General features: G+C 43.4%; 1 protein-coding gene and 1 long non-coding RNA gene across 3 annotated transcripts in view; one reads left to right on the top strand and one right to left on the bottom strand.

The window, feature by feature from the left end:
* The window catches only part of DPP6 (dipeptidyl peptidase like 6), a 1015511-nt gene that overhangs the window by 758620 nt on the left and 233437 nt on the right, over window positions 1-23454 (bottom strand). The window lies entirely within an intron of this gene.
* On the top strand, window positions 1518-12020 carry LOC103883361. Its single transcript, XR_004183415.1, has 6 exons — window positions 1518-1740; window positions 4105-4214; window positions 5047-5176; window positions 6559-8600; window positions 11390-11619; window positions 11984-12020. It is a non-coding gene; the product is annotated as an uncharacterized LOC103883361 (long non-coding RNA).

The following is a 23454-nucleotide window of genomic DNA, read 5'->3' on the forward strand; positions in this document are numbered from 1 at the left end:
ATCTCACAGGTCTCCCAGCTTCACAGGCCCTGCACACTTACCCCCATCCACCTGCCCTTCCCTGAGTCTTCTCAGTGACAGAAAATGGTATCAATATTCAATCAATTGCTCAAAAAGTGCAAAGCATGGATGCCATCATACTTCCTTTTTTCACTCTGTTTGCAAGTCAAATCCATCAGGCAATTCCACATATTATGTTATTTGGGATATTTTTGAAACCATTTACTGCTTTCTATCTGCACTGTTTAAAACACGTCAATGTCTTCTGCGGAATTTAGAAGAAAACACCAACTCCCTGTCCACATTCCCATCTGCCTGCTCCCACAGTGCAGGTGCCGGCTGTTTCCTGTCCTTCTCTGCATCAGTCCCTGGCCCTCTGACCTGTCCCATGACAAGCCGCACCCCTGCCCCTCTCCAGCCTCTGGGGGTGCCTTTGTCTGAAGCCTCAGTGTCCCTCTCAGGCTCTCACCCTCCTCCCCTGCTCCCGCTCTCCACACATTTGGCTTCTCATCCCTCACACTCTGCTTCAGCCAAGGGATTCTTCCTTAACTACCAGCTCTGTCAAAGATTGTTTTCTCCCAGCTCATCACTGCACAACCAGCACCCTGCATATTTCTTCATGATGATAGCAAAGACTTGAAATGGGGGGAGAGACAAATAAACAAGAACTAAGCAAGTGGAGGAATGGAACTTCATTCCCAGGTAAGCCCCGTGAGCGGAAGGCACATCAGTCCCAGGTAATCATAGAGAGCGGAAGGCACATCAGTCCCCAGGTAATCATAGAGAGCGGGCGGCACGTCTATCCCAGGTAAGCCCCGTGCGTGGACGGCACGTCTGTCCCCACGTAATCATAGCAAGCAGGTGGCACATCTGCCCCAGGTAAGCCCCCTGAGCAGGCGGCACATCTCTCCCAGGTAATCATAGTGAGTGTCCCAGGTAAGCCCATGAGCCGGCAGCACAACTGTCCCCAGGTAAGCCCCGTGAGCGAGCGGCACGTTTATCCCAGGTGAGCCCTGTGAGCCCGTAGCACGTCTGTCTCCTGGGCCTGGTGCTAGCCCACTGATAAGCATGGAGGCCTCAGCCGGGGGTGAAGGAGCACACGAGTCACTCTCCAGTCTAACCCTGATGTTTGCAGCCCTGGTACTGGCACCAACAGCCCTCAGGGAAGAATAGAATTAGATCTAGGAGAAGCAAGCTATCAGGAAGTAAATGATCATGTATCCTGGTTTATGAAATACCACTCATTCTTACTAGAAATGAGCTATATCCCTAATAATTTTAAGAGCAAATACCTTCATGTAAGTGTGGATCAAATGCTTCAGAAAGAGCTTTCAGATTGAGCTTTAATTGAATTTAAACTAAATATAACAACTTTACAAGACTGCTTCAAAGAAAGTCCTGAAATTCATTTTGAAGGCAGAAGTCATTCCAGCCTTGGGAGGACAGAAGTACAGGGCGCAGGCAGCTATTTACTGATGTAATTAATTGATATTAGTCAAACGCAAAAGTCTTTGGGGATCGTTGAAGGCAATACGGTCTGCGGGAGTTCATATTCTTTGTTATGGTTTGTTTCCCTGGAGACCTCATTTTCCCCTGCTATAAATAACCCCAATATGTCTCGCCAGTCCAGGTGTCAGACCCTTTGATACAGTTCTGATTTTTTGGACAGAAAAACAGTGCCCAAGGATCTGTCCCTGGCTGCTGTTGGCTGCTTGTTGAAGACCTACTCCATGGCTGCAGGTATGAGAAAGTAAGCCGGGCCTGACAGTCAGAGGGAAGAGGAGGATGCCCAGAGGGAGGACAGTCTGATGGCCGGGGGAAGAGGATGATAGTCAGAGGGAGCACAGTGACAATCAGAGGGAGGAGGAGGATGGCCAGAGGGGAAACGGTCTGATAATTAGAGGGAGGCAGCTCTGAGGGTCCATGTGAAGTAGGTCTGATGACCAGGGCTCAAAGTTCATGAGTAAGTCTAATAACCTAAAGAACTACAGACAGTAGTAAGAATACAGCTACATACAAGAGGGCTATTATATACTGGACATTATAATCTGTGCTTCAAGATAACGTTGCCAATTATTACAGAAAATTGCCAAAGTGAGTATTATGACTTCTATTACCCACCTGAAGAAACACAAGCTCACAGAGACTAGGAAACAGGCTCAAAGTCACTCAGCTAGTAAGTGATAGGGAATTTAACCCCCATCTCTTTCTAATAACTTAGGTTTATTTTATATAATATATGGGAGGCATGTGTGTTAAAATAAGTCATTTCAAGATCATATCACAGGTTTATAGTCCACTTCTTCTTTCCTTGACTATATTTGGTTCTCTTTCCAGTTTGATTATTAACTGGATCCTCAGTACACGAAATTCTTTACTTTTCCACATCGCAACCACCGCCCCTCCACACCACGCCACCTCTGATCAGTACACAACATGCAAATGCACAAGGGATGATGTGGTGACATGTCTGTGATGGGAAAAATCATTCCTCATCCTTATTTTATACGTTTGGGCTCCCATAAGGTAATTACCATCAAACCAACTTTCACATAGGTCTGGAGAGAAATAAGTTCATTGTTTCTAAAGCTGTGTCCTTCCTTAACTTTACCTGCAAATTTCTAAATTGTACTACATGTAAAATAAGATGATACTTTAGTTGAAGAGAGTAGTCTCATGTGTTTATATTCAGTAATTACTCTAATTGTGAGAAATGCAGTCAGTGCATTGAAAGGTCCCTAGGATGAGGTGACACATTAAATAAACAGCTAAAATAAAATATATTATAGTTGAACCGGGAATCTACAATATGGCTTTAGAAAAAGAAAAAAAAATGAATTTTTGTTTGTCATTGTTGACATGACACTGGCATGCTCTGGCAGGAACACCTACATTAGAAACGAGGTACACTAGGGATTATTAGACTCCCCCAACCCTAGCAGAATACACATTTTCCCCCAATGCATCTGAAACATTCTCTAAAATAGACCATATGTGAGGTCACAAAACAAGTCTTCATTATTTGTAAAAGGTTGAAATCAACTCACACAAAGTGTCTTTTTCGATCACAACAGAATTAATTTAGAAATCAATAACAGATGAAAAACTGGAAAATTTACATGAATATTTGGAAATTAAACACCCTGATAAATTACCAAAGTATTAAGGAGGAAACCACAAGGGAAACACAAAAGTACTTTGAGCTGAATAAAAACAAAAACACCACAGAACATACCAGAACTTGTGGAATGCAATAAAAAGAGTAACTGGAAGGAAAAGTATAGCTGTAAACATTTATATTGAGAAGAAAGATCTCGAATCCATAACCTATACTCTACCCTATGAAACTAGCAAAAGAAGAGCAAGCTAAACCCAAAGCAAGCAGAAGGAAGGAAACAATAAATAATAGAGCAGAACTAAATAATGTAGAGAATAGAAAAACAGTGGAGAATATTACGGTATTAGTCTGTTCTCATGCTGCTATGAAGAAATACCTGAGACTGGTTAATTTATAAAGAAAAGAGGTTTAATAGACTCACAGTTCCACATGGCTGGGAGGGACTCAGGAAACTTACAGTTGTGGATGAAGGCGCCCCTTCACAGGGCAGCAGGAGAGAGAATGAGAGTTGAGTAAAGGGGGAAGCCCCTTAGAAAACCATCAGCTCTTGTGAGAACTCATTATCACGAGAACAGCATGGGGGAAGCCAGTCCCAGGATTCAATTATCTCCACCTGGTCCCGCCCCGACATGTGGGGATTATTATAATTCAAGGTGAGATATGGGTGGGGAAACAGAGCCAAACCATTTCATTCACCAAAACCAAAAATTGATTCTTTGACAAGATGGAAATCAAACAGAATTTAAAACCCTTTCGTTGGACTAGACTTCATGAATTGTTCTGGGTGCTTTTTTAATTTCACGAGAATTTCCTTCAACTTTGCCTGAAACCAGAGTTCCTCATGTGTACTGTTTCGAATCAACTGTATTTTTGTGTTTACAAAGCTATTTTCTAAGGAGCAATTTCCATAGTTCTTATTAATCATGAAACTTGTATAGATGACCATTTTCTGCTACTATAATCAACTCTTTAATTTTTGGTTCAAGGGCACTATCATTAAGGAAGACTCCTTTGAAAATGAACATGGACGGCCCGGCGTGGTGACTCAAGCCTATATTCCCAGCATTTTGAGAGGCCGAGGCGGGTGGATCACAAGGTCAGGAGATCAAGACCATCCTGGCTAACATGGTGAAACCCCATCTCTACTAAAAATACAAAAAATTAGCCAGGCATGGTGGCAGACACCTGTAGTCCCAGCTACTCAGGAGGCTGAGGAGGGAGAATGGTGTGAACCCGTGAGGCGGAGCTTGCAGTGAGCTGAGATTGTGCCACTGCACTCCAGCCTGGGCGACAGAGCAAGACTCTGTCTCAAAAAAAAAAAAAAAGAAAAAAAAAAAAGACAATGATGCAGGAAGAATGACAAATATAGAAATCATAACACAGTCAAGTATAGTGAGTGATAAAAATAAAATAAAATTATAAAGTATAAAAAGCACAGCAACTCCCACCTGGAGACCATAGGTAATGTGTCAGTCAAAAGTTCAAACTTGAGAGTGAAACTCTCAAATTTGGAATGTTATGGAGTAACAACCTTTTACAGGAATGGTGTGAGGTGCTATAGAAGTAAAAGTTTGTCGAGTAGGGTGCAGCATCGTATGGTGGCCCTGGGCTCACTGCAAGTCAGCAGGGCTGGAAATCGGGAAATAAAGACAGGGGCAAGGAAGAGTGAAGATAAACTTGCACCCTATGTCAGCTCCACTGTGTCTCTCACCACTTCTGACCAATTGTAACTGGGCAGCTTAACTGCAAAATGCATTTTAAACTTTTTATTTATTTCTTGTGTGTTTCAAGAAATAACCTTGCAGAAATTGCGGAAGCCTTTCCCTGTTTGTCTTAAAATGAACTCCACGTTCCTCCCTTTCTCACTATCTATACTCCCTTCACATTCATCTACTTGTATGCTAGCATCTAATTATGTCCCTTCTTAGAAGTTCCTGGGGGTAATCTTGAGACAGATGAACCAAGTCTGGAGACCCACCTGCAAAGTTCCAGAGATGACTTCAAGGTGGCGAGTCAACAGCCTCACCATTGTTGAGATGACACCAGCCCGAGATCCAGGTAAACTGGGACCCGAGATAGCCACCAGAACAAGGTACGCAGACACTGTATTCAGCACAATTCTCTTTATTAGTTTTAGTCAGTAAAGTCACTTTCTTTCTACCAGACCTCATTCTTGTTAACTGGATTCTGCAGGCGGTGAGCATCTGGACCTGTGTTCAGTTACACAATGAAAACCTCCAGAGCATAATGGCCCATCCTTCATTCACCTCCCAGGTCTCCTGACTTCACTGTGGCCAGCTCTAGCTCAGATATATATATATATAAAAATATATATATATTTCCATACATATATATGTGTGTGTATATATATATATATGGAAAGAGATTCTGAGAAACTCCCACATCACAAGTTGATTACAGCCCAATCCATCACAGTTACATTTCCTAATATTTCTGAGTTTGCATCTCATCTGTTAAAGGGTATGGTGACATGACCGCATCATAGCCTGATTGTATCACCTGAGATGAGATAAAACTATAAAATGTCAAGTGGTATATGTATTATTATTCCAACCAGTCAGTCAGCTTTTATTTTAGAGAAGTAGAATCAGAGGTAATAGGGAAGAAGAAACAGTCTATGCATCAATGGATGTGTTCTAAGATGAGGACCTGACACAGACAGCCAATTCTAGTTGGCAGGGGTAGGGGGTGGCATGAACACTTCTAGTTTGATGTTGTGATATTTGTCCGGAAAGCATGGGCTGCCTTTGTGGAAGTTTTGCCTTCTTTCCACTTCTGCTGTAGCCCCTCAGATGTGCTTCTCTTATATCCCATCTGTGATGTACACATGTTCAGTTTGGTTTGTATGAGCAGTGGCAATGGGGGCCGGGTCTTGGCTTCCCAGCTGCCACTGGCCCTGGTTACCAAGGACATAAGTATTTCCCTTTCATTCAGGGCAGGGGTTCATGGCCCCTCCTTCGAACAACACTGTGCATCCACGTGACTATACTGTCAAATTCACAAGATCCACTCCAAAACAACCCTTATGGTTTCCACAAGTCTATTTCTCCTCACTATTATCTGCGAACCACAGATTTTAGGAAGGGCTTCATGTTTTACAAAAATGCCAGTGATTATCTGGAAAAAATGACACCCAATTTTCCACCACATCCTGAGACCTACCGGTGTCTACCTAAAAGCCAATATGTTGTCATGTTCCTGCCATCTCAGATATGAAGCTGAAGATATTTCATATGTCTGTCCCAGATATGAATGGAGAAGAGCGTTACAGTTGCTTGAACACATGCCATGCAGTTCCCTGTTACTTATTCTGAAAGTGCCCCAGCGTCTAGGAAGAGCTGTAGATCTGTGATGCTGGTAACACTAGACCCACTCGCCTTATCGTCACACACAGCTTTCATGCTTTCTTCCTCCCTCAGCTTCCACACCACACCCCTGATGTTTACCAGCAGGCATCTCCTGTTTAGTCTCATTGTCTTTGGCAAGTTCAATCTCAACCAGATTGCAGTTCTTCTCAAGAGGACTGATCTCAGCAGGCTCCAGCCTTAAAGCAGACTGTTCAGGAGATCTACGTTAACTTTGTGTCTCAGTCCTCAGTCTCATGGTACTGGCTCCTACTGTGAGGGGAAAATCCCTCTCTACATCAGAACAGCCTTCTGGCCATGCTACAGTCCTCACTCAGAAACACGGTATGTGTCTCTGCTACCTGTCTGCTCACCCGCATCTCCTACATCCTATCCAGCATTCTCCCATCCACACCACTGGGCACATCAGATTTAGCAAATGATCAGTTAATTTACACTCATTAAGCAGCAGTCTCTACGATGAATCTCTTCTAAGCTCAGAACATTTGACACACATTTTGCAAAAATCATTATGTTACATTGTGGTAAGCTGGCAGGTTCCCAGTTATGCTGAACAATGAAAAAGTGATAAAGCTCTGCAAGAGAAGATAGAGCGGGGAGAGAAAGAAATCTGCCTCTCATTGTCAGGACTAAACATTCTTTAAAGAAAACTACAGTGAGGTAAGAATGGCATCTGCGCTACTCTAGTCCAAAACATGGATTCCCTTCCCCCTAAAAGACAGACAAAGACACCAAGGTACTGAGCACATCAATATAAAATAGGAGAAGAACAAGACGGGACTGCAGTAACTTGGTCTTTAAAAGAATCTCTGATTAAAAAGACATAAAATCATATTTGCTCAGACTTTGAAGGTAAAGGCAGAGTGTCTTGTACCTTGATCTCTCCAATCAATTATTTTGAGTTACTAATTTGTAACCATCCTTTAAAACTTGTATTTAAAATTTAAATAATAAAATTTAAAAATTTAAATGATACAATGACAGTGTTTTAATTAGCTCTAGTAAATGAAATGCTGGGGAAATATGTGCACTAGATCAAGTTTCCGAAAGTCGAAGCAAGAAATTCTTTTAATTTATATTTTTAGTTGAGAATGTATTCATTTGCAGGGGTTTCAGCTTGGTGCCATAGAAAGTAAAGACTGGAGAAGAGAGGCTTTTTGGATGCTGGAGGATCTTGGGGAGTCCTAGGGTCAGCATTTTGGGGGTGCCCCTCCCCTGACCAGAAATGGAGAAGAATTAAGAATGAGGAGTGAATTTGCCCTGGGACCAATCTGAGCTTAGAATCTGGTTATTTTTCTTTTAAAAATGTTGTTACCCTATGTTTCAGAATTGTTTTCTAAATTCACCTTCTGATAAAAGAGGCAGGTCTGGAATAATTGAGGTATCTGATTAAACAAACATTTAGTTTGATTAAAAACTAAGCAAAGAAAAATTCAAGAGAGATAGATCAGAAATGACATAAGGAGAAATGACTACTCTATAAAGGTAGATTGGTCAAATATTTAAAGGAGGGTTGAGATGAAGAGATATTTGTATCTTGAACACACACTGAGAAAATAATTTTTGAACATTTATTAAAGACCAAATACTTTAGGTTTTGTTTTGTTGGGGAAAGTAAACTGTTTGCTTATTCAATGACTTTCTGGGAGAATGAGAAAATGTAATCACAAACGAACTGCTGCAAATCAAATGTAGTAAAAGCCATTGTGAAGTAATCAAGGCCAGAACATAAATGGTTCCTGTTCCTTCAGCAAGGGATGTATTCAAAAGAGGGATCCTGATTTCTAAAGATCAATTAAAAAAATGAGTTCAAAGCTAGTGTTTTATTCTTTTGTAAAACAAGCTAAGTCATATAAAAAGGTTTTATTCAAGACAGTAAATGTCCATTCATTCATTCAACCACTCTTTATGAAATTTTTCCTTGGATGAGATAACTTCAACAAAGCGGAAAACATAGTCCTAGACTTAATTTTATGATCTATGCAAGTAACTAACTACAGTGTGTATGTCTTACCGAACAGGCACACCATACATAAATATGATGGATGAGCAGTGGGTGTGTAAAGACCTTGTGACTATTGAATGTTTTGTAAGAGGTAAGAATTTAAACATTTGCCACAGAAACACATATTTGATTTTACATTTGACTATATAACTAAGCTGTTCATAACTGGAATGAGATCCTTGTCTTCTGTTCAGAACTTTAACTCTCAATTGAGGTTACCTTATGCATTGATCATTTGTCTATGATTGGCAAGAGTTTTACCAGACAGCAATCAAGAAAGTAAACCAGTCAGCTCTGCAGGTGTAATTATTTGGATGGTTGTGTATTCACAATAACTTCTGTAGGTTTGTATTGTCCCCACCTTACCATGGAAAGTGCTGAGACTCAAAGTCAACCAACCAAATGTGAAGAATCCAAACTCTATAGGTTGTTTAACACTCTAAGACCAGAGCTCTTCCCACTACAATGGACACACCTCAACAAGTACAAGTGTCATTGGTAGCAATGGCAGGATCTACAGTTCGTGCGAACTTCTTCAATCCCAAGACCTCAGGAGTAGACCCCACCCACGGACAATCAAGATGCAGCAGCAGGTGAGCCAATCTGCACTGGGCTTTTTGCATCAGGGCCCTATAACACTATCACCTTAAACCAAATCTCTGATAAGAGCCATGAGAATGAAGATCTGGAAACTCATGAAGGTCACTCACAAATGGCTTCCAAGTCCGATGATTCTGTTCAACTAAAGCCAGGAGGAGTCCTTTGACAAAATTCATCATTGGTCGGCTTTGAGGTTTATAATGGCTATAAGTAGGACCCTATAATTAGGACTCAGACTGGTAAATGCCTTGAGTGGTGCCTAAGTGGCCTCTGTTTACCATGAGCTGATGAGTGGCAGAAGAGGGGACAGCTCCTCTCATATATACTGGTTGCCTTTGAGGGCACAGAGGCATTTATCTTTCACACTATCTGATGACTGCAGCACTGTTCCAATGGCAGCCAGGAACCTGCCCTCAGTTAGGCCATATTACAGGGGCAGCCCGAGAGAGCTGGTCCTTGAGTTTCTTCTGCGCTCTATGAAGTACCCTCACCTGGAGAAGAAAACAGGACGTGAACCCGGGTTTATGCCTCATATCTCTTCCCATCAGCATGCCCATGAGGCAGCAGCACAGAGCCACGGCCGATGAATAGTTTCTTACCTCTCCTTCTGCCACTCCTGCCGCATGCCTGTATTTGAAGGCAAGGATGTTTTAGAATGAGACTCATGGCTACAGCCAGCATGTAGCACAGATTTGAATGCTCAGATGTTGCCGAAGTCAGGTGTAAATCAGGACGGACATTCTGGCAGCAAAAAAGACTCAGAAGTCTCCTGGGTGCAGGTCGGAACACTTCCAAACATGGAACTCTATGATCGGTTGAATGAGGTAGATTAATTATAACATCAGTATGGAGAGTGCAGCTCCCGACGCTCTATACCTGCTGCTGGGCACCTGGGAGTTGAGCAGTGGAGCTGGATGTGCCTTAGCTCTGACTCTCACTGGCTGAAGGCATGAGACAATGTGGCCCTCCTGCTTAAGATGAGAAAACTCATGAATTTTTTAAGTTCACTGGGAAATAACTTCTGTTCTTTGGTCTTGTTCTTTATCCTCCTTCCCCCACCTCAATAATTGAATAAAGGTTAGTTTTTATTATTGCATCAAGTGCAGGACCTGGATAGATTGCTTTATAGGATCTCATTTAGCCTTCGTAATATCCCTGTGATATAGGCACTGCTATTCCCCTTTTGCAGATAACAAAACCAAGAGTCAGAAAGCTTAAGCAACTTCCTCAAGGAAACTCAGCCAGTACATGATAGGGCCATGATTCTGCCATGGATAACTGAGAATCTTCCATTGAACGGGAAATTGTCTGAGGCTTGCTGAGTGCCTGGTGGTATGTCCAGGGCTGTGCTAAATGAAGCTCAGTGCAGGAGCATCTTGTTAATGGCCAGAGGGGAGAAATGATCTGAGCTCATTTTCTAGGAGCTCAACTCTTGCAAAATATTCTGTGAAGATAAGAAAGTTTGGGTTGTCTACACATAAGATCATGTCATCTGCAAACAGAGATAATTTTATTTTTCTCATTTAGATGCCTTTAGTTTGTTTCTCTTGCCTAATTGCCCTGTCAAGGACTTCCACTACTATTCTGAATAGAAGCAGTGAGTGTCGGCATCCTTGTCTTGTTCCTGATCTTAAACAAACAGCGTTTAACTTTTCACCATTATAGTTAGTGCCAAGAATACACGATGGGAAAATAACAGTCTCTTCCAAAAATGGTGCTGGGAAAACTGGATATCCATACAAGAGAACTGAACTCTTGTCTTATGCTGTACATAAAAAACAACTCAAAATGTATTAATACTTAAACATAACACCTGACACTGTAAAACTCCCAAAAGAAGGCATGAGGGAAACACTTCATGACATTGGCCAAGGCAATGATTTATTGGATATGACACCAAAAGCACAAGAAACAAAAGCAAAATACTTGAAAAGGCATTTCTTCAAAGAAAACATGCAAATGGTCAACAGGCATATAAAAAGATGTTCAACATCATTAACCATCAGGGAAATGAAATCAAAACCACAAAGAGGTATCACCCCACACCTGTTAGGGTTGCTATTATATATCTATATGTATGTATGTATGTATGTGTGTTTGTGTGTGTGTGTATATATATGTATGTATGAAAACAAATGTTGAAAAGGATGTGGAGAAATTGGAATCCTTGTACATTGTTGGGGGAATGCAAAATGGTGTAGCCACTTTGGAATAGAGTATGAAGCTTCCTGAAAATGCTACAAATAGAACTACCATGTAATCCAACAATTTCATTTCCAGGTATGTATCCAAAATAATTAAAATCAGGACCTCGAAGAAATATCTGCACTTCCATGTTCATTGCAGCATTATTCATAATAGCCCAAATGTGGAAACCACCTAAATGCTCATTGACAGATGAATGGATAAAGAAAATGTGGCACATATATATTATCAAATATTATCTAGCCTTAATAGAGCAGAAAATCCTGCCATATGCAAAAACATGACTGAACCTACAGGATGTTATGGTAAGTGAAAATGAACCAATCACAGAAGGACAAACCCTGCATGGTTCCACTTCCTAAAGCAGGCAGACTTGTACAGAGAGTAGAGAGGTGCTTGCCAAGGGCTTGGGAGAAGGGGAAATGGGAGGCGTTCCATGGGTATAAAGTTTCAGTTGTGCAAAATGAGTAAGTTCTAGATATTTGCTGTATCCTACTATGCTTACAGTTAACAAGACTTAAACATTTATTGAGAGGGTAGATCTCATGGTAAGTGTTATCACAAAAAGAAAGAAAGAAAGAAAAGTTTGTAGTTATGTTTAGTTATGTTTTTCCACCGTTTTATTCAGTACCTACTGAGGGATTCCTTTTTGTTTTTTCTTTTTTTAAGATGGAGTCTCACTCTGTTGCCCAGGAAGGAGTACAGCAGCATGATCTCAGCTCACTGCAACCTCTGCCTCCCAGATTGAAGAAAGTCTCCTGCCTCGGCCTCCTGAGGAGCTGGGATTACAGGCATGTGCCACCACGCCCGGCTAATATTTGTATTTTTAGTAGAGACAGGGTTTCACCATGTTGGCCAGGCTGGTGTCGAACTTCTGGCCTCAAATCATCCACCCACCTCAGCCTCCCAAAGTACTGGGATTAAAGGTCTGAGCCACCACGCCTGGCCACCTTTTATCTATTGTTGATGCATTTCTTGCTACTAAAAGCATCCTAGATTTCCTTATTCCTCCATTGTTGATAATGTAATAGTTGATCTATATGCCGTAGGTATCTGATATCTCTTTAACAGAAAGTCACTGGGATGTGTGATGGGAATTGTAAAGTAAGTATTGGTGATGGCTTCACCAGAACACGTGATATGATATCCACTGTACACATCATCCAAAACCTAAGTTTGTTTGGCTTCAGAGTTGCAGGACATTCCAATTATTCCACCTTTCTCAGCTTCCTACCCTTCGTGATCCACTCCAGCCAACATGCAAGGAGAATCTGGGGGAGTAAAGGAGGGCAAATTGGAAAATGTGGCTTCTGTTACCCAGTCTCTGCCCATTTTGGCCTTAATAAAATTTCAATCAAAATTTAAAAATTAGGAATATGTGTGTTTCACCATTGATGTGTGAAGGAAAGAATCCTACCTGATGCCTAAAAATATTTTAATAATGTGGAAAAATTACTCCTAATAATAGAACCTGCCTACGCACCAACACAATCCCAATCTAAGAGTTAGTCATATCCTCTCATCAAGACACTGTGTGCAGATTTTCTTCAGTCACATTCAGATGGGATTTCAGGTTCCAGTCTGAAGACAAAGAGATTATAGATCAGAAGAGACATCTAATTTCATCAACTAAACCGTGCTTGCAAACAAAGCAACACACATATATACACACACACACACACACACTCACATACGAAACCCTGCCTGTTTTCATTTTTGTTATCCCATCTGGCACTACCCAGATAAGAAAACAACTAAAATAAATATTTTCCATTAGCCACTGGCATAAATCATGATTTACTCTGACAGGTATCTTAACAGTACCCACACCTTCATGATAATAAGACTGATAATGTTTATTGAGTGTTTACTATGTGCCAGGCACTTCTAGAAGAATGTGACTTGGGTTTTCTCATGTGTTTATCAAAACATTCTTAAGAGACAGACACCATTATTATCTCCACAAATGAGGATACCAAGGCACCGCAGAGCTAAGTGGTCGAGCCGTGAGTGGTTCTATCAGCACCACCCAATCCAGCTTGTACTACTGAAAATCTGCTCTCTGGTCACTGGTATCCTGGCAGTTTGATGGGAGAGACCTACTTCAAAAAATGCACAGCACCATCAATGACGGAGCTGACAATAGTCACAAATAACAACTGAATGTGTCTGTCCTTTCAATCAAGCACAGCCCATGGTACCTGTCAAAGCCCTTCTTTCTGTACCCATTTGAAAGGATGTATTTTTAGGCGTGAGCTTGAAGCCCCCATTCAGAATGAACTGAACCTCCCTATGTTCCATAAACATAGCAGATACATTCAGGTCTTTCTCTTTGGTTTGTCCTGCCTCATTTGCACCCTCCTCTCCATCTGCCATCCTTTCCTAACAATCCTTTATCCTAAAACTGCTCATTCTAAGCCCTTCAGCCCACATTAACCTCTTGCTTTCTCTTGTATTTTCTCTTCTATCCAGATACTGATCCCCAGACCCTGGAAGGTTTTCTAACTTTGAATAAAACAGTAAGTTCTAGATCTTGTCCTGGGCCATGGTCTGTCTGCTCTGTGACCTCCAGATGATGGAGAACTCCTGACCCACTTCCTCTTGGTGGGATGAGGTTTGCAATCTTCCTAGGAAATCGCTACACATCAGTTGAGCCTGGCTGTTCTGTGGAAAACCCACTCAACATTGCCAAAGCCTCCACCCGCCTTTTTAGCTCATAGATGATGGAAGTCTGTGGTCTCCCTTCTGCTCTACTGTTTGTACCTTATGATAAGGGGTCTGAGGCATCTTTGTGTGTTTCTCCATGATTTCTGTCCTTCTTGTCTATTTAACCAAACTCTAGATGTTATTGTGTATTCACCGTAAGGTGAGTACTAGATTCCAGGGGAAATGAAGATTCTTCCCTGACTACTCAAGCAGAGTGATGAGATTGGCCTTCTTTTTGATTCAGTCATAGTGTTTTCTGTTTCATGTAACACAACTCCCCAGTAAAGGGTAAGCACCATGTTTCCTACCTAGTACAAGACTGATCAAAGGGTAGGCACTAATAGCACAAACACAGTTTTTACTTGGATGGAACTGAACAAACTCATTGCATTGAACGTTTCTGCACCTGTACCATCATTTGGAGAACACCAAGATGCAAATCCGGTCCATTTTGTCACACAAAACTCCCCACCCACTGGTAGCCTGAAAGTCATAGTTGACAAATATTAGGAAGCACCAGCAAAAACCAGTTTCCACCCCTCTTACCTTGACTTGTGTGACTGCCCACACTTCTATCCAGAGCCAAATGAAAGTTTCCATTCAATGAAAAAATCTAACAACCAATATTTAGGTAAGGTACTAAGAACTGTTTTTCATTGCATTGCTCCCTAACCCTGCATCCCAATTAGGGTTTCCTGCGTGGGCCCTGCAGGTATCTGAGGCTACTGCCTTGAAGCCCCCTGACCCACTATAGACACTGAGCGCTGGAGGGTCCCCTCTCCTTGTTCTACCATCATAATATGCCCATGCAGGGGCCTGCTTCTTCAGGGGTTTAGCGCCCTCCACCGGGGGCGGGGGATGGGGGGACAAGGGGTAATCAATGGACTATTATGCAATTCACAAAGTTCTTACTGTCTTTCCCCTTCTCAGGGAGAATTATGTCCTACCAGAGGAAAAAAAAATGCACATATCATCAATAAAATCTTTGTGAGCAGCTTTTTAAAAAACTATTATTATTTTTAAACATTAGAAACGTAACAGCGGCCAGGCGCGGTGGCTCACGCCTGTAATCCCAGAACTTTGGAGGCCGAGGCAGGTGGATCACTTGAGGTCAGGAGTTCCAGAGCAGCTTGGCCAACACTGTGAAACCCCATCTCTACTAAAAATACAAAAATAAGCTGGGCATGGTGGTGGGTGCCCCGTAATCCCAGCTACTCAGGAGGCTGAGGCAGGAGAATTGCTTGAACCTGGGAGGTGGAGGTTGCAATGAACCGAGATTGTGCCACTGCAGTCCAACCTGGGCGACAGAGCAAGACTGTCTCAAAAAAGAAAAAAAAAGTAAAAAAAGAAAAGAAAAGTAATAGCATACTAGAGTATGATTTTCATAGGCTCCTCCTTAAAATTTTGAAAATTGTTAGTTATTTTTCATATTTACTCCATATCTATTTTAAAAAATCATTTCAGTTGCATACAGGTACTAAAACATTGTGCCTCTAAATCATTCAGGATACGTCTTTTTAAAAAATCTTGGTGAGCAACGCTAAAGAAAAGAGACCGCAAGCTCTAGACGTTTTCCTGTATAATTAAAAATCTGTTCAACAAACCCCCATGACATAAGCTTATCTACATAACAAACCTGCACATGTGCCCCTGAACCCAAAAGCTTTTATAAAAAAGAACATTTTCGTACTTAAAAAATGAACACAATTTTCTAATCTCATGTAATAACTTCCCCAATTACTCCAAAATGACTGGTATAGCTGGTTTGTATAGATAAGGATTTAGCCAAGGCCCAGGAATTGCCCTTGGTTGGTGGTAACATATATTTCAACTTAGAAATACATGTCTTAGAAATATGTGTCTGCCCCAGCGGCTCCCCAGCCCACTGCGCATCGCTGGCTTGCTGGAAGGAATGGGTGAGTTGTTGCCTTCACGTATCCACCTTCTGGATTTGTCTGGCTGTTTCCTCCTGGTGTGCATTAACCGGACGCTCTGCAGCCTGTATTTGCTACGCACTGAAAGTTAGACCTAAGAGCTTGATTAAGCTCAGCTCACACATTTCTGGCATTACTTCACAGGTGATGCTGGGCACCACATGGGGCATAGAAGGATGCCTGCTTGTCCCAGTGTTAGGGATCCAGAAATTGATAAGTTAAGGCGGAGAGAGTCGGTGTTCTCCAGGATAAAGTCACATTTCTCCCCTTGCAATGAGCAGATGATCCCTGGAGTGATACTTCAGCACCATGTAAATTCCCTGAGCTGACTGTATATCCATTCATGACATTTGCCTACATCAATTGGTTTACTAAAGATTTCTGCATTTTACAAGCAAGGAAACAAGGCTCAGAGATGACCGTTGGGCCACTTAGGGAATTGGTGACTGAGAGGCCGGCCTGCCAGAGGTGGGATACTTGCCCACCTCTTGCCCAGTCCCTGACCCACAGAAGTCTCATGATGGGAGAACCCTCAGCGCCCTGAGACAGTTAATGCATTATCCTTTGGCCCCATGAATCTGCCCAGAAGCCAGCTGAGAAAAGAAGGTAGAGAACAGGGCTGAGGGACAAGGTGCCCCTTTATATATTTAGGTGAATACATTTTTTCACTTTCCTTTCATTGTCCAGGCCCCATGAATTATTTATTTGTTATTAAATTCAACCGAATGAGATTTCAAAGGCAATGAAAACTAAGTTCAAATGAAACCAAATTACTACTTTGAGCTCTAGGTGGCCCTCACAGCCCAGTTTTGTGAAGGACCCCAGAGGCTGTTCACCGAGTCTGAGATGTCACCGGGCATGGAGGGTCCCTGATCAGCATCCAGAGTTCCAGAGGAGAGAGCAACCCCTCACCAGCACTTCTGGGCCCCATGCAAGGCAGAGACCGAAAGAACCCTGGTAAGGGTTCCCAACCTCCATGTTCATTTAAAAAAAAAAATGTTTAAAACTGACAAATAGTAATTGCATATATTCACGGCATCCATTATGATGTTTCAGTATACATACACACATATGGAATGATTATATCAAGCTAGTTAACGTATCTATCACCTCACAGACTTATCTTTGTGTGTGTGTGGTACAAATATTTAAAATCTACTCTCTCAGCAATTTTTGAAACATACATTACATTATTAAATATAGTCACCATGTTGTGCAATTGATCTAAAAAACGTATTCCTCCTGTCTAACTGAAATTTTATATCCTTGTGCCAACATCTCCTCAACCCACCCCCAACCATCCCTGAGGTAGTCTCTGCCTCTGTAAGTTTGACTTTTTAAGATTCTACACAAGTGACATCATGCGGTATTTGTCTTTCTGTGCCTGGCTTATTTAATTTAACACAATGTCCTCCAGGTTCATCTGTGTTGTCACAATTGACAGATTCTCCTGCTTTTTTAAGGCTGCATAGTATTCTGCTGTGTACACACAGCACACATTTCTTATCCATTCATCTGTGGATGAGCACTGGGACTGTTTCCGTATCGTGGCCATCCAGAACAGTTCTGCAGTGAGTGTGGGAGTGCAGATGTCTCTTCAACAAGCTGATTTCAGTTCCTTTGTTTCTGAACTCAGAAGTGGGATTGCTGGATCATACAATAATTCTATTTTGGATTTTTTTTTTTAAGGACCCTCCACAGTGTTTTCTATATGGCTGTAAAATTCACATTCCCACTAACACTGTATGAGGGTTCCCTTCTCTCCACATCCTCGCCAACACTTGTTATGGTTCCACATTCACTTTTCAAGGTGAAATCCATTCTCAGCACTGCCCTGCATCAAAGCACTCAGTGGCAGGCAGTGTGTTGCTCCTTCCCTCACTTCTGGAGGTCCCTGATCTGAACCTTCATCCATCCCTCTCCACACGGGCCTCAGTTTTTCCTCCAGCCTTTCAGTCTCTTTTCTCTCCAGGGACTTTGTACCTGCTCTCACCTGTGCCTGGGTTGTGAGTTCAATTGCACCCTTCGTTCCCAGCCCAGCTGCTGCCTTCTCAGGGGAGACACCTTCCCAGACCTCCTTCACCCACGTGCACCCCCACCCATCAGCCCCTCTCCCATTTCCTAGAAAGTCAGGAGCATTCACATATCACCTGTTCCTCCTCTACCCACTGCCTCTTACCTCCACAAGAACACAGTAGCAGCATGAGCGGCCACTGAATCTCCAGCACGCAGCCCAGTACAGGGACAGAGCAGTGGGTCCCGTGTTCGCTCAGCCTCTTCACCAGAATGTCAATCACATCTGCTCTGCTTACCCCACCACACTCCATGTCTACCATCACATTCTGTAAACACACACCAGGATATAATGCCTGGCCTAGCGGTTGGAGATGCAGAGACCAGACCTAGCCTTTCTGTTCCTCCTCTTCAGGAACTGAGCCCCTCATGGAGAAGTGAGGCAGACACATGAACATAATTTTTGCAACAGAAGCACTTTTCACCAAGTAATGCTATGGGAGCAAAGAAGGAAGTAACGGAGGCCAGGGGAACTCAAGATGTTTTCTCAATGAAGTTTTACCTCTGAGTAAGAAACAAGGGTGCATAAGCAGAGTCTGCCACCCCTTTCTCTCCTCTCCATGGGGGCTGTGGAGATGGAGTGGGCAGGCAGGCACATAATCTGTGGCAGCACAGTGTATTCAGGGAAGTTACATAGTTCTGTAGGTCACACATTAGGGAGAGGTCAAAGGTGAGACTGGAAAGTGAGTCGGGGCCATACCCTGAAGAGCCTGCAATGAGGACTTATCCTGATGTATTAGTCTGTTCTCACGCTGCTAATAAAGACATACCCAAGACTGGGTAATTTATAAAGAAAAGGGGTTTAATGGACTCACAGTTCCACATGGCTGGGGAAGCCTCACAATCATGGCAGAAGACAAAGGGGAAGTAAAGGTATGTCTTACATGGCAGCAGGCAAAGACAGCATGTGCAGGGGAACTCCCCTTTATAAACCATCAGCTTTTGTGAGGCCTATTCATTCTCATGAGAACAACATGGGAAAGGCCCACCCCCATGAATCAATTACCTTCTACTGTGTCCCTCCCAGGACACTTCAGAATTATGGGAGCTACAATTCAAGGTGAGATTTGGGTGGGGACACAGCCAAACCATATCACCTGACCACTGAACTTTTTAACACTGTGAGTTCAAAGGACCTCAAACTGGACTGTGGTGGGTGCCTGCTGGCAGGTGATGAGGAAAGGCTGGTCAGTATTTGCAGCCAAGGCTCTGGTCACACAGAATCAGACACAGGCTCAGCAGTGAACACCCTCGGCAGGCCTGGAACCCCAGACTAGTTGTGCCTGTGATTGGTTCTGTTATCAGCACACTTTTCATTTTGGATTCTTTTGGCCATCCCTTTCCCTGTTAATGATGTCATCGAAGAAGGAACACAGCATCACCTCAGGCCCAGTCCCTCCCATTTGCCTTCTTTGACACAAATACTTCTGACATCTTAGATTACGTGTCAGAGGGACCAAGGGTAGAGTCAAATTCAATCCTATGTTTTTTGGGGTCTTTTTTTAGACAAGGTCTCACTCTGTCACCCAGGCTGGAGTGCAGTGGTGCAATCATGGCTCATTGCAGCCTTGACCTCCTGAGCTTAAGCATCCTCCTACCTCAGCCTCTGGAGTAGCTGGGACCACAAGTGTGTGCCACCACTTCCAGCCTCATATCTGATCTTACACTGAGTGTTTGTTATGCAAACACACACACAGAGTATGCCACTACTCCCAGCCTCAAATCTGATCTTACATTGACTGTTTGTTATGCACAGGTTAAGAGCTGCAATGTGTACAGGCAGATGCCTGCACAGCACAGGTCCAGAAGCCAAAGAGTCCCTGAGAAAATACCACGTGTCCTATCTCCATGCCACCAAATAAATACACGGTAGCAGACTGTTTTGAGATGTCATGGGATCTTTGAAATACGAATGCCGTGCCTTGTTAATCATGAAAACACCTTCTCTCATCTTACTAAAGCACGTTCCACCATGCGCACTGGCCTGACTTTGACAGAGTGTTGAAGGAAGAGCCCATTAGTCCTCCCCAGTCATATATCATACATGTCCAATTTTCTAGCCACTGACAAATGATCTTCATAAAATAGGACTAAGTTGTCCAGGAAGCAAAATTTCTCAAGGTCTAGCCAAAAACAATATGAGAAATGCACAACCCCTTCCCGTCCAGGGCAGCTGCATTTCCGAGTGATTATCCATCAGCTGCAGGTGACGCACCTCCATGTAGAAGAGACTGTGACTCCAGAAAGGCAAGGCCATGTGGGTTCCGTGGGGTCACGTGGAAGTGAATGTGGCAAAGGAGGGACAAAGAAGGGTGGGCATCCATGGGTGGGCAACCGTATTGGTCCGGAATCTCCAGAGGGACAGATCTACAGGATGTATGTGTGCACGAAAGGGAGCTTATTAGGGAGAATTGTCTCACATGGTCACAAGGTGAAGTCCAACCATAGGCCATCTGCAAGCTGGGGAAGAGAGAAGCCAGTAGTGGCTCAGTCCAAGTCTAAAAGCCTCAAAATCAGGGAAGCTGACAATGCAGCTTTCAGACTGTGGCCAAAGGCCAGAGATCCCCCGGGCAAACCACTGGTATAAGTGCCAGAGTCCAAAGGTGGAGGAACTGGGAGTCTGATGCCCAAGGGCAGGAGAAGCTGAAAGAAGCATCCAGCACAGGAAAAAGGAGAAAGCCAGAAGAGCCAGCAAGTAAGCTTATCTTACCTTCTTCTGCCTGCTTTGTTCTGGCTGCTCTGGCAGCCGATGGGATGGTGCCCACCCACACTGAGGACGGGTCTTCCTGTCCCAGTCCACCGACTCAAATGTCAGTTTCCTCTGGCAGCACCCTCACAGACACACCCAGAAATCATACTTTACCAGCTATCTAGGCATCCTTCAATCCAATCAAGTTAACAACTAATATTCACCATCATGGCAACAGAGGGAAAATTGGAGAGGGAGGAGCTGGCCAGTGGTGCCCTGCAAGGCCCAGCAGGGATGCAATTGTATAATTTGCACACTTGTAATTTGACATTTATAATTTCCCCTCCTATACTCAATGAGGTCCTCGCTTAGAGGACCACCAACGTCTAAATTCACTGCAGGATTTTCTCCCACAAGGAAAACGCAGATGTTTTAGGAGAACCTGATGCCATCAGTATGGCTGATGGAATGGAGTTGTTTCCTGTGACGAGCAGGTGGTTTTAGGAACAGGATACAAGGAAGAGGCTTGCTGAGTTGACTGCGCTTCTGTTGGAATCAGCTTTCTCCGGAGATGCTCCCCTTGAGCTAAGCAGGGCAACCTTCCCCTCTGCAATCCCCACTCACAGACTCCACTGGGGCAATTGTGATCAGGGTACTGCTTGGGGTCAGTAATTAAATGTCTGCTTGGAGAATGCAGGCTCCACAAGGCTAACCAGGCCAACCCATTGAACCCCACGGGGCTGGCCTCAGTGATTCTGAATGGGAGTATTACCCCAGGCCCTCAGAGGACACCTTGTTTACTGCTCTCAGAATCTGATCGCATGTTGACTAGAACATGACGCTGATTAGTATTTCATAAAATTCTGTGGATGGCTTAAAGTGGCCTGATTTTAGAGAACGACAATGTGCACGATGAACATTAAGAAAGGAACAGCAATGATTAAAGCATCAGGAAAAAGCAGCTGGAAGCAAAGCTAAGGGAGCTAGCATTGTCTGATATGAAATAGAGAAAGAGGAGGTTTTATAGTCATCCATTCAGTTATCCTCTTTTGATTTTTTTGATCAATATGACAGTGCACGGATACGAGATTTATCCTAAGGAAGATACTAAAAGGTATGAAATGTTTTCACACTCAAGCTGAGGAGACAACTTGAGAACAAGGAAAAATGCACATGGAAGAATGAAGTGGCCATCGAAGGGGCGAGTCTGTGGCTGAATGAGGGGTCCTCACAGAAACTAAGGAGGGGCTTGGCCAGGCACGGTGGCTCACGCCTGCAATCCCAGCACTTTAGGAGGCCGAGGAGGGTGGATCACCTGAGGTCAGGAGTTCGAGACCAACCTGGCCAACATGGTGAAACCCCATCTCTACAAAAAGACAAAAATTAGCTGGGTGTGTTGGTATGTGCCTGTAATCCCAGCTACTCGGGAGGCTGAGGCGAGAGGATCGCTTGAACCTGGGAGGGGGAGGTTGCAGTGAGCCAAGATTGCACCACTGCACTCCAGCCTGGGCAACAAGAGTGAAACTCCGTCTCAAAAAAAAAAAAAAAAAAAAAGGAAACTAAGGAGGGGCTTGATGGAGACAGTACAATGTGTGAGGGCCCCATCACCCAGCCAGGGAGCCTCAAAGTCCTGACAACCTGCCAGTGTGAGAATAGCTTCATCCTTGAGGTCCAAGTACCTAGAAAATCATGGAGGAGACAGGAAATAGGAATCCAATGTTTACTGAATGAATGAGTGACAAAGGAAGAAATGAATAAGATGGTGGGAGCAAGAAGTGTTAATATTCTCTCTCTCTCTTTTTTTTTTTTTTTTAGATGGAGTTTCGCTCTTGTTGCCCAGGCTGGAGTGCAGTGGTGCAATCTTGGCTCACTGCAACCTCCACCTCCTGGGTTCACCTGCTGGGTTCAAGTGATTCTCTCGCCTCAGCCTCTTGAGTAGCTGGGATTACAGCGTCCCACCACGGTACCCCGCTAATCGTTTGTATTTTTAGTAGAGATGGATTTCACCATGCTGGCCAGGCTTTTCTGGAACTCCTGACCTCGGGTGATCCACCCACCTTGGCCTCCCAAAGTGCTGAAATTACAGGCATGAGCCACTGCGTCCAGCCCAACATTCTTTATATAAAGCTCCATGCAACGTCCTAGTTACAGAATGTAAAGGAATTTTTTGCCTGCATATTTCTTGCCTGTGACAACATTAAACATTGTTGATCATCCCTTTTCTGATAAGATTTCCTCACTTTGCTCCTCCACTTTCCCTTCTAAATGTCCTGCTTTGTTTACTCTTCTCTTTCCATTGTGTGGAATTATACTGATGTGTGCTGAAAGAAAGAAGAAAGGAAAGAAAGAAGAAAGGGAGAGGAGAGGGGAAGGGAGGGAGGGGGAAAGAGAAGGAGTGAAATCACAAATATTTACTGAACTCTGGGCTCTAGCTGGGTACTCGCACAGTAAATAAGGCATGTCTGTTCTCTTTGGGGTCTTTCCAGACTGCGAAGAAAGCCGCACAGACCATTTTAGTACCGCGTTGTTTGTTATGGTAGAATTAAGCACAGGATGAGGCTGAAGTGCACAGGACGAACAACTGATCCGAATTGGAAATTACAGAAGAAGCTTTTCAGAACACCACATGGCATGTAGATCGGCGAGTGTCCAACTGGGCAGTTAGATAAAGACCTGGAGACAAGAGGTGGACTTCTGGAGGGGTGGAGAGGCCGAAGAGGTAAACACAGGCCCATTCA

The sequence above is a fragment of the Papio anubis genome, chromosome 4 (genome assembly GCF_008728515.1).
Source record: "Papio anubis isolate 15944 chromosome 4, Panubis1.0, whole genome shotgun sequence".
In the NCBI taxonomy this organism is placed as follows: Eukaryota; Metazoa; Chordata; class Mammalia; order Primates; family Cercopithecidae; genus Papio; species Papio anubis.